The sequence below is a fragment of the Anabrus simplex genome, chromosome 7 (genome assembly GCF_040414725.1).
Source record: "Anabrus simplex isolate iqAnaSimp1 chromosome 7, ASM4041472v1, whole genome shotgun sequence".
NCBI classification, from domain to species: Eukaryota; Metazoa; Arthropoda; class Insecta; order Orthoptera; family Tettigoniidae; genus Anabrus; species Anabrus simplex.
The window spans coordinates 118,357,433-118,369,785 of NC_090271.1; the positions used below are offsets into that span (position 1 = coordinate 118,357,433).

The 12,353-nt window shown below is 38.4% G+C and overlaps 1 protein-coding gene across 5 annotated transcripts in view; it reads left to right on the top strand.

The window, feature by feature from the left end:
- Positions 1 to 12,353, top strand: part of Set2 (SET domain containing 2) — a 426,901-nt gene that overhangs the window by 74,781 nt on the left and 339,767 nt on the right. The window lies entirely within an intron of this gene.

The window sequence follows — 12,353 nt, forward strand, 5'->3', positions numbered from 1 at the left end:
GAGTAGGATCTTAGATATATACACACACATATATACTAGCCGATGTACCCATGCTTCGCTACGGAATTCTACATGTAGACAGAATTCTAGGTTAGGTAGTGTACACATTGCGGGTAAGATTGTATTAAATTACATAGCTCTTACCGTTACCCCAGAAACGCGATGGGGATGTCACCAAATGTCTTTTCTCGTGTAAAGACTGGGTTAGGGAATTTTTATTGTAATGGTAGGCTCTCTTGCCTACCATCAGTCACAATTAAGTTGGGGAATTTTCATTATAATGGAAGACACTCACTCTCCACCTGCCTTTTTACATCCTCAGAAAGACTCCTAGTGGTTTTCCCAACTGAAATAAACATCAGTACTAATGTCGCTCTTGAAAGCAATGCTATCATATGAAATACTCAATCAAATGAAAAACCATACATTTCCTCACTTTTAACGAACAGTACTATGCTGCATATCTAAGAGTCCAGAGTTCCAGAGCTGGAATGACCAGGCCGCAGACAACTGTGAACACTCCTCTGCCGCATTCCGTTAAGTTTGCATACTGCTCATTGCAGTCAGCACCTCAGAGTAGGGATCGAATTGTTGGAATACTGTGATGAACCAGTGTGTTGCGTACCAGCAGTATCAGAAAATTTATGAACCAGAGAAAAGGCATGCTAAAGAAGAAAGTTATCTAACTCCCTGGCCATTTCCCGCCAATTTTCAGGCAGGCTGTTATATTCGATACCCAGCAGTAATCCCATTTATCGGAGATAATTGGCAGCATAAGAGTCAAAGAGCATCACAACAAACAATGGTCAACGTAATGTTATTGTTGATCAATTTTATGAGCTTTCGACATTGTAGGCTTTCACATTTGGTTTTCTTCTGGCTCTGAAATACCACTCTTACTATAGTCAGTACGGTAAAACTGAATGAAACATAAATGATCGGAAATTGTATTCTCTATAACTTTTATTATGTAGTACCCAGAGATGCCAACTATTACGATTTAATCGTAATAATTACGAATTACCCATCATAATTACGCCTTTACGAATCACACACCACAAATTACGATTTTTTGTTGATTTTTAAATCTAAGTTTATGAAGTGTTCAAAAGGATACACAAGGCGGCTTGAATTCTCAGAATATTATTTTCCGATTTCTCAGTAATAATTTATACCCCTTTCATGTCCCTCGTTTAAGAATATTTCGAGTTTTCACGCGCCGAACGCAGTGTGTGCTTCCAGTTCCGGAAATATAGGCACCTGTGAAGTGGTATATCTTGCGGAGTAGTTGTCTTTGTTCGTCACATAATTAGACTTCCATGCAAGTATGCGAGTTCTTTTGTCTTTGTTTTGGCGGTAAAGTGGTGACAAACTCCGTTTACTTGTGAATACTGTGTGCGTGACTGTTGGAGATGTATTTATTGCGCTTTTGGTTGCCAAATTTACATATATTGCTCTACTAGGATATATGCTAATCGTGTGTTACGAAATGCAAAAGGTTTGAAATAAAAAAGCGATTTCTTGTGCAGGAAAATACATGTGATTACGTTACCGTGATTAGTGACGCTAGTAGTAAATATAATTAAAAAATTTAGGGAGGTATACTCGGAAGAATGGCCTTCTTTAATGCATTCCTCAAAATCTCATTCACATGTGTGTTGTAGTGTGTGTAGCCGTGATGTTTCGGATGCGCATGATAAAGAAGAACAAGACTGAATTTCGTGCTAATATGAACTCCGAACTGAAGTGCTCTGTTAGTGCAGAGGATGCACATGATATGAAAAAAAACATGTTACCAGTGTATGTTTACCAAACAGGAACTACAAGCTTTAAATGATATGTTAGTAAGATTACGGAAAAAAATCTACGACCCCCCCCCCCCCCCTTCCCCTAATGGCTGCATTACGATTTACCTTTCTTGAAAGTTGGCATCTCTGAGTACCTACTTTTCGATAGGATCAATAACATAACATGTATTTAAAAATTACATTTTACGTGCCTTCCCCTAAACTACCACTTCATGTAGGGTGAATACAATTATTTATAGTCCCCGACTATATATACCAATTTTCCTGAAATTCTGTTTATCCTTTTTCTCGTGGCTCGGCGTTGATATGGACTTAGCAACAAAAATAAAAGTTCATGAATATCTGTTATCAAAGCTGGTATGTTAAAAATGTATGACATAAATGATCTGAAATTTAATTATATATGACTTTAGTTATAGAGCCTCCGTGGCTCAGACGGCAGCGCGTCAGTCTCTCACCGCTGGATACCGTGGTTCAAATCCCGGTGACTCCATGTGAGATTTGTGCTGGACAAAGCGGAGGCGGGACAGGTTTTTCTCCGGGTACTCCGGTTTTCCCTGTCATCTTTCATTCCAGCAACACTCACCATTCTCATTTCGTAGCATTTATCACTCATTAATAAATCACCTTGGGAGTGGCGACCCCATTGTAATAACAGCCTATACAGTATATGTTTCATTCATTACATCCCTGACCCGGTCAATGACTGGAAAACAGGTTGTAGGTTTTCATTTTCAACTTTAGTTATGTAGTGTTTATTGATAGGACCACTAATAACAAATATTTGAGAATTAAATTTTAGGCCTTTCCCTAAACTACCATTTCAGTCTCTGAATAAAATGATTTTAGCCTAGATTGTAGTGGTTTATTCCCTGACTTTACATACCGATTTTCATTCAATTCTGTTCAGCCATTTTCTCGTGATGCGTGTACATACATACAGGCAGACAGACAGAAAAGAAGGAAAATTAAAAAGTGGACTCGTTGGATACAGAAATATCATTCTTTTTAAATTCTGAGCAATGTACAGACAAAACTTTAATATATATATAAAATATGTATATTACCGGGCGAATTGGCCGTGCGGTTAGAGGCGCACGGCTGTGAGCTTGCATCCGGGAGATAGTGGGTTTGAACCCCACTGTCGGCAGCCCTGAAGATAGTTTTCCGTGGTTTCCCATGGGGCTATTAAGGCCACGGCCGCTTCCTTCCAACTCCTAGGTCTTTCCTCTCCCATCGTCACCATAAGATCTATCTGTGTCGGTGTGACGTAAAGCCAATAGTAAAAAAAAAAAAAAGTATATTGGATATTCAGCCCAAAGGCTGGTTTGATCCTCCACAGCTCCACCAAAAGCTTTCATAGACAGCCTAGGCATCACTGAAGAGGCATATTAGGGAAATGAGGAGTGAGGTAGTTTCCCATTGCTTTCCTCACTGAGGCAGAAGTTACTATTGCATATCAGTCTGCCAAGCCCACTGAAATGAACGCACCAACCGACCCTATGAGCGATAATTTCACACCATTCATTACTGGAACTGGCTGTATAAGGAATGGTATTACTAGCATCGCTCATATCTGGGTCACTTTCATATTGTCAGAGCCAAGGATGAGACTGAGACAGGTTAGTGAAAGTAACAAATTGCTGTAGTCCACACCAGAAGACATATAGCGCACTGTAAATACTACATCTTGCGAACAAGGGCTTGTCTTAGGTATAGGTTGCTGCACAAAGGGCCTAAAGAATAAAACTCAGTATTTCTTAGAGTTGTTTTTACACAAAAATAGCTCATGGTGAGTTTTTGTCCTATACCTTTTTCCAATACAGTGCAAAATAAGGAAAATATCAGTGTCAAGTCATATGAAGGTCCAAGAACTGGTGGTAACTAGCTCTATAGTCTGTAAAGTGTATCACTGTGGAGACCATTTCAGCAAAGTTTTAAAAGCTTTGTACACTTGTCAGTATTTTAAAAATATTAACTCAAGGCTTTCTTTTATACTGGAAGGAAGAGATCAAATCAAAATCAGTAACAGTGAAAAGAAATATGAAACTGCAAGGGGCCCCAGAGAGCAAGGAAGTGAGTAATTCATGACGCGCAGACCCACTTCCCTACCAAGCCCGACACGCCCCGATCCTCAGAGCCAATCCTTATCCCGAAGTTACGGATCCAATTTGCCGACTTCCCTTACCTACATTAGTCTATCGACTAGAGGCTCTTCACCTTGGAGACCTAAGCTGCTGACATAGAGAGGCATGCCCACTTATGTGCCTCAGAATCTGGGGAACAATGTGAGGGGTGGACAAAAAGGTATGTCCCATCAATGACGTGTACTGGAGTTAGTTAAGGCACTGAAAAGGAAGGGGCAGCAGGACTTGCCTTTCATCTTTGCATACGATGTGGTGATCTGGAATGATGAAACCAAAAAGGGTGTGGAGGAAAGACTGCAGAGATAGTCGAGAGTTTGAGAGACATTATTTAAATATCAGCAAGGCTAAGATGCTGGGGTGGAGATACAGAGGGGAGTACTAAAACTTTGAAACACTAAATGGCCCAAACTGAACAGTGTTCCAATCCTAAGTTTTAGTACTTTGGTAGTATAGTACAAAAGACAACCTTGCGAATATGAGAGAAGAGTGGTTCATGGACCGAGATGGAAGGGAGCTTGCATGCCACACCTTGACGAATGGAGCTAGTCGGTGGTGGTGGTGGTGGTGGTGGTGGTGGTGGTGGTGGTGGTGGTGGTCATGAGGGTGATGGAGTTGCTTATAAACACTAAAAGGATTACAGTACTTAAAAGTAGAAAGACACTTTTGCTAAGTTGAAATGTTTCTTTGACTGATTGTTGATGACTTTTGGTGATTTGTGCTGTTGATATTAAAAAACCAAAACCGTCTCTGCACAGGCATGTAATCCCTTGGATAAATGGAAAGTAAAGTCTTACATTTTCTCAGACCTTGGCACTTAGTGGGATAGAGGGGTTAGCTATGCCAAGCCACCTTTAACCCCAGGAGTTAACCTGGTGCTCATGTTTGATGTAGGTTGATTGAACCTATGGGCCATGTGCCTCTCCAGAAGGGGATGTTGCGCAACTACAGTAAATGTTTCTACCCCATGATAGCGAATCGAACCCAGGTACTTCTGGGTCAACCAAGCATGCCTTTACTGCCTCCGTTGGGCAAGCCCCTGCAGTTAGTACTACACTTACATTTTCTCTCTTTTTCGCAAGGAATGGTTCGGCAGATACAAAATATTACTTCAGATTAAATGATACTGTGTATGAGTTGGAAAATATTCTTGATGGTGAAGATACACCTGCACATATTGATGAAAGTGGTGTGTTCTTCAAGGACAATCAAACCACAGCCTTACTCAAAATCCCCCTGTGTGTGGTTGGGGGGTGGGGTGGTAGAATAACACCCACAGTAACTCATGCCTGTTGTAAGAGGTGACTTTAAAAAGGCCTCAGGGGCTTTTAACTTGGGAGTGTGTGTTGGCGACCTCGTGGCCCTTAGTCGAGTCCTATCATTGCTTCCACTTATGTCAGGCTCCTCGTTTTCATCCATCCTATCCGATCTCCCTTGGTCAACTCTTGTTCTTTTTTTTTACCCTGGCAGCAGGCATGGCGGGTCTATGTTTGCCATGTTAGTCAGGCTAACACAGTCTAAAATGAAAGATCAACGAATATGACTACATAATATTACGGTATATAAATTGTAGATTTATTACTGTATAATATGTTATAACAACAATATCTTGATATGGAATATCTTTTGAAAAGACAGTAATCATGTTAACTGACCCACCACTAATAAACAAAGACATAAGAAACTAAACCAACAAAATCAGGAAACTCGCAAACCAGACTGCAAACCAGAATCAACAAACAGAGAGTAGGAAGGGTGATTTCCGAGAAAGAAAGACAGACAAGATTCGAGAGAATGGAGAAGTCCTGAGCTGACAGGAAACTGAAAAATTCTTTGTATAAAGTTGGCTAGAGTGGTCCAATGAAGGCCATAAAATGTAAATAATAATAATAATAATAATAATAATAATAATAATAATAATAATAACAACAACAACGACAACAACAACCAAGAAATCAAATTGTAGATAAATTTAAATATCTGGGAGAAATTATAACATATAACCTCAATGTAAAGCCAACATGGCATAATAGAATAAATAAATTGACCAGAGCACAATATGTCCCCAAGAATACCTACAACAAAAAAAGCCTGTCAATAGCAACAAAATTAAAACACTACAAAATAGTCACTCAAACAGAAATAACATGCGCAAGTGAAACCATCTTCAAAACAACTAACACTGCACAGACAGACAAAATACTCAAGATAGAAGAATCATTAGAATGTGCATCAACAAATCATACCAAAAAGATAGATACTGGAGAGTAGCTTCTAATGAAACAGTCTACAAGAAAATAGAACCAGTATTGAGCACAATCAGGAAGAAATGCATTTCATTTTTTGGACATCTATTCAGGACACCAGAGAACAGGATCATCAGGAGAATAATAGAAAAAATATGGAATAATAAGTGCAACATCAAGTGGATTACAGAAATCAAGGAAGATATGGATGAACCGCAAATTACAGTGGAAGACATAAGAAACTAAACCAACAAAATCAGGAAACTCACAAACCAGACTGCAAACCAGAATCAACAAACAGACAGTAGGAAGGGTGATTTCCGATAAAGGAAGGAAGGAAGAAAGAAAGAAAGAAAGAAAGAAAGAAAGACAAGATTCGAGAGAATGGAGAAGTCCTGGGCTGACAGGAAACTGAAAAATTCTTTGTATAAAGTTGGCTAGAGTGGTCCAATGAAGGCAATAAAATGTAAATAATAATAATAATAATAATAATAATAATAATAATACCGGGCGAGTTGGCCGTGCGCGTAGAGGCGCGCGGCTGTGAGCTTGCATCCGGGAGATAGTAGGTTCGAATCCCACTGTCGGCAGCCCTGAAGATGGTTTTCCGTGGTTTCCCATTTTCACGCCAGGCAAATGCTGGGGCTGTACCTTAATTAAGGCCACGGCCGCTTCCTTCCAACTCCTAGGCCTTTCCTATCCCATCGTCGCCATAAGACCTATCTGTGTCGGTGCGACGTAAAGCCCCTAGCAAAAAAAAATTTAAAAAAAAAAAAAAAAAAATAATAATAATAATCACAACAACAACAATAAACCCTATCCTCTTTGAAAGCTTCACATCTGTTGAATGATGAAAATATGCCGACTGTGTGCTCTGTTTGCCGTTTCGCAGCGGCAAACACGAGGAGCTTGAATTTAATGTCATGAAAGAAAAAAAGAGCTTGAATTTAGTTGGGGCGTGCTTGCGCACGCGATAAAGCAGCACAGAGATGACTATGCTGGCTACTAGGCTTGCTTGTTTGCCCCAGCCGAGAGGTATTTGCAGTGTTTAGTGCTGATTAAGACCGTGTCTTCTGTCTGCAATGGCTTTTTTGTTGTTAAAGGGAGATTCAGTTATGATGGAGAACAAATGCTGCTGTGTTATTGAGGATTTATTAAAACATTCATTCTCTAGCTGAAGTATTGCTGCTAAGATACTAATCATAGACAGTGGGAGACCCACTCCCAGTATATCAGCTATGGTAACAGAAAGAATAGGGAAAGTGTGTCGATTTAATGATTCCTGGTACTGAAATTATACATGGCTGTCTGACTGAAGGAAATTGTGTTCCTTGTATTGTTGGCCTGGCCTTTTATTGTCAAACACTAATGTTTGGACAACAAAGGGAGTCTCTAATTTTAACAGGTATTATGTACTAAAGAAATGACGTGAACAGTCTGTAGACAATGTTAATTCCAAAATAGCTTTACTGAAGTTCAGTAACACTAGAATAGAGGAATCCCTAAGCCTTGGCTTCAAAATTAATCGGGGCAAACCTAATAAGAAAATTAAAGGAAATGTGTATATAGTTAGTTGTCTAATAGATGCTGTTTGTTTCCTGGTGAAGCAAGAGCTGCCTTCTAGGGCCAAGCAAAAATCGTGTTAAACATTTTTCAAACTAAAATTAATGACTTAAGATATTGTGCTCTCAAGGTCAATGAATTAGAGATTTCTGAACGACAAACGTGATACATTTGTTTTGGACCAGTGCATAGATGAACATTCATAAGTTTCATCAAATGAAAATGAAGTAAACATGCAGCGAATTGGTGTTGAAGTAACCAAACTCTGTTCTTTAAATTTGACTATTCCTGCTACAAGCGCCTTTGTTGAACGATCCTTCTCGGCATTGAAACAGATAAAAGTTATTTAAGAAGTTACTCAAACACAAGAAAAATGATCAAAATCATCATTAATTTCAGTTACGGAGAACCTCCTGAAAAGCTCTACGAAATGTGCAGGTTTCCATCATTCTGTTATAGACATTTCTGCTGCCAAAAATCACTAGATAGAGCTGTGTTACAATAAGTAATATATGCAGATGTACAGACAGGATTGATTTGTGTAAATTTGAACATGCACGCTTCTATTTAAGCTTTAATACCCATAAATTGTTTTTGTCCATGTTTTTACAAACAAGTCTGCTAACACTTTGAAAAGGGTCACGCACCGCCACTGCCTGACAGTATTGTGTGGAGTCCTAGGAGTCTTTCATTTTCACGCCCTTGTTTTTCTTTGGCCGATACCTTCATTTTTGAAGTGTCGGATCCCTTCAATTTTTTCTCTCTGATTGGTGTTAGGATGGTTGCCCAGTTGTATTTCCTATTGAAACAGTAATCACACCACCACCATATTCAAAACATTTTACAGTGCAAAGTATATTTTTTTTAATAATTGAAAAGAAAAATTGTTTCTTTGAGTGCCACTCATCAGTTCTGACAGGACATTAATGACCTTATTTTAATAATGATTTAGAGTGTTAGTTTTCCTTTATTTTATTATTGTAACTCGTTCAGTAATAACACAGAGAATTTGTAAAATAACAAATCAGTCTGCTCTTTGAAATATTTCAGTAAATAAAGGGTTAAGGGACAAATCAGTGGGATTATCAGCCTCTTGTTACACTGTTGTGTGATTATCTGAACTCAGAATTTACAAATGTACATTATAATAAAGAAGTGTGACTAGTAGGAGAGTTGTAATGTATTCCTTGTTCATTCAAAACAATGGATGTAGTGTTAAGTAGGTCCAATTGTGTATTAAGCTTAAAATTCTTCAACCATGAGCATTATGCTTTTTTTAAATTTATTACTAGTCCTTGCTCTTGAGATAACAATGAGATAAGATAACACACTTAACTGTACAGTTATACATTCATGCTATGGTCTCATTCTCCTTGATTTAATTTAACTTAATATTGAGGCTTTTATTTTGCCTTAAGAGAAGATATCATTCTAAAGCTACTGCAAATAGATATTTACAAAATATTTTGAAACCCTGTGAATTGTCCTATACTGTTAACAAGCCAATACTTGATGAGAAGAGTGATTTTCTGTCAACATTTTTCATTTGTATAGATCACCCTGTTTTAGAAAATCTTTTAAAAAGGAATCATTTTGCATACTCTTAATCTACTAGCACCGAGCGAGTTGGCTGTGCAGTTAGGATCGTGTAGCTATGAGCTTGCATTCAAGAGATGGTAGTTTTGAATCCCACTGTCAGCAGCCCTGAAGATGGTTTACTGTGGTTTCCTATTTTCATACCAGGCAAATGCTGGGGCCTTAATTAAGGCCATGACTGCTATCTTTCCAATCCTAGCCCTGTCCCATCTGTGCATTGCCAGTAACCTTTGATGTGTTAGTGCAACGTTTAATTACTAGCGAAAAAATAATCTAGCTGTTGATGATCCATGTTGTTCATTTTCTAATCCTATTAAACTTCATACTATTTGTGAAGGTTATATGCATATGTTTTTCATGATTCAGAGTGGCAGTTTATCAGTATCATATGTAGTGGTTTATAAATCATATTCACAGATTGAAGGACCTCACAGTTGGTTTTATAAATAATCAAAATGTTCTGTGCTGAAAAGTTTTATATGAACTTTGTATTTAAACAGATACAGGCTAGATCCACTTTAAAACATTCTCCTGTCGGATGTGTAGCAGATGTTCTTCCATACTGGTGATGAATTTTCTCTTTAATTCAAAGTTCATAAAATTGTCTTAGGTCCTTGTTGTCAATTGGAGTTTGGATTGCTATTGTAAGCTTGAAGAAAATCTTGACCTAATGCTACTTGGAGATTATTGACCAATTTTGCATTTGCAATAAGGAAAGATCACACAAGGTGTTGCAGGCCAATTTGTGCCTGGTCTTTGAAACTTTACATTTAAAACCTTCTGTAATATTATTCTCTGGCAATATTATGAGCCCTTAAAGTAAGTTCCTTCTGCCGCACAGAGCAGAAATATACTAGAAGTATGATGCCTCATTTTCTTTGTAGGATATTTTTAAATTCCTGGTTTCAGTTATTAGTGGGTAATGGAAAGGAACAAATGGGTGCAATTCAAGTCATATATACAGTAGAAAGACAAGAAGTTCTACACTGTCCTTCCTATTGTGTGTTCCTTTTATTATTCCTGTCTTTCTGCAGTATAGTGTGTTCCAGTTATAATATATTGTAGAATTCTGCAGTAAGTTTCTATAATATAATTTAAATATATAAGTGGAATATTCATATTTCTCTTTTTTTAGTTGTTAATTTAATAATCTCTAAACCTTTCTGAGTATGTAATCTTCATATTTGATTGTTAGGCCTGTACCATGGAATTTTTAGACTATTTCTGCATATATGGTAGACATGATTACAGAGTTGTGTGTCTAAAGGTAACATGTTGGCTGTCTCCCGGAGCTGCTCAGCTGGTCTGTTATTGATTTTCCTCTCCCACAGGCCGGGAGCAGTAGCGTGCATGGGGGTGTGTGTGAGAGAGAGAGAGAGAGAGAGAGAGAGAGGGAGGGAGAGAGGGAGAGGGAGACCTTCGCCTGCTGATCAATACCCAGGATAGCAAGGGAGCATGTACAAAGCTGATTTAGGAACTCTTCTTACTTAGTCCACAAAATTCCTGAGAGTAATATGAACTGCCTGACTTATTTAGTGAGATGATGATTCCAAAGAAAAGCACACCTGACAAATTGTCAGATTCTTATGCAGGAACTAGAAAAGTTACTGAATAATTATTGGTGTTGAGGATATCATTATCCTACTCAAGATAAATGTATGATTTTGGAAGAAAAGGAGTCTAAATGATCTGTATAGAAAACAACAGTGGTACATGTGAATGAGGCTTCCAAACACACTTAGAAGCAACAGGAAAGAATGAATGGCACTTGAGACTGATGCATCCTAATTTATAGTAAGAACAGAAACAAATGACTAACAAAGCTAAAACTGAATTCATGTAATGGTGTTGGAAATGACATTTTAGTTTCCTGATGTAAATGATATCCATTTATCTTTCAGATCTCTGAACAAATAATGTCATTGTCAGGATGCCTTCAGAACTTGCAGAAAAACTTCTAATTCTAATTGTATACTTATTCCCACAAAAATATGCTTCTAATTTTGAGAATATTTATGTTAGATACTTGTGATAATTACTATTCATATAAATGTTTTATTTTGGTTCATTTCTTCACTTCTCTGTCGGTTTTCATTTAATTCAAGACTCCTCATATACCGGGCGAGTTGGTCGTGCGGTTAGGGGCCGCAGCCGTTAGCTCGCATCTGGGAGATAGTGGGTTTGAACCCCACTCTCGGCAGCCCGGAAGATGGTTTTCCGTGGTTTCCCATTTTCACACCAGGCAAATGCTAGGGCTGTACCTTAATTAAGGCCACGGCCGCTTCCTTCCCATTCCTAGGCCTTTCCTCTCCCATCGTCGCCATAAGACCTATCTGTGTTGGTGCGACGTAAAGCAAAATAGCAAATGACTCCTCATATGTAGGCTTTATATATAATTTATTTTTACTATCTATTATATTATACCAAAGTGATGCAGACTAGGAGCTGCACCACCTAACCACCCAGGGTCCAGATTCTAATCCTAAATATGGCAATCTTGTGTGTAGGGTTTGTGAGGAATTTTATCCACTTTCATTTTGGGCTTGTTCTATGAATATCATTTTTGAAGTCTTTAACGCTTTATCTGATTTTAGCTCCCAAAATTTTGTTACGTAGCCTGGTATAAATAGTCTGTTTAGACCCACATTATTTCATTATCTCCTCTTTCACAAATACAGCCAGATTTGGACAAATATACAGTAGTTCCCTTCCACTCTACTCTTATCTGCTCCACTCTTACACCTCAGTGGCTGAAATTTGTCTCTGAACTGAAACCCTGCATCTGTAGGCCCTAAGGGAAACAAAACCCATTCTTACAGTTTTGAGATGAATTGGGAATATACTAAGCAAGTTGGCTTTGTGGTTAGAGTCACACAGCTCTGAGCTTGCATTCCTGAGATAGTGAGTTCGAATCCCACAGTCGGCAGCCCTGAAGATGGTTTTCCATGGTTTCCCATTTTCACACGAGGCAAATGCTGGTCTATACCTATACCTAC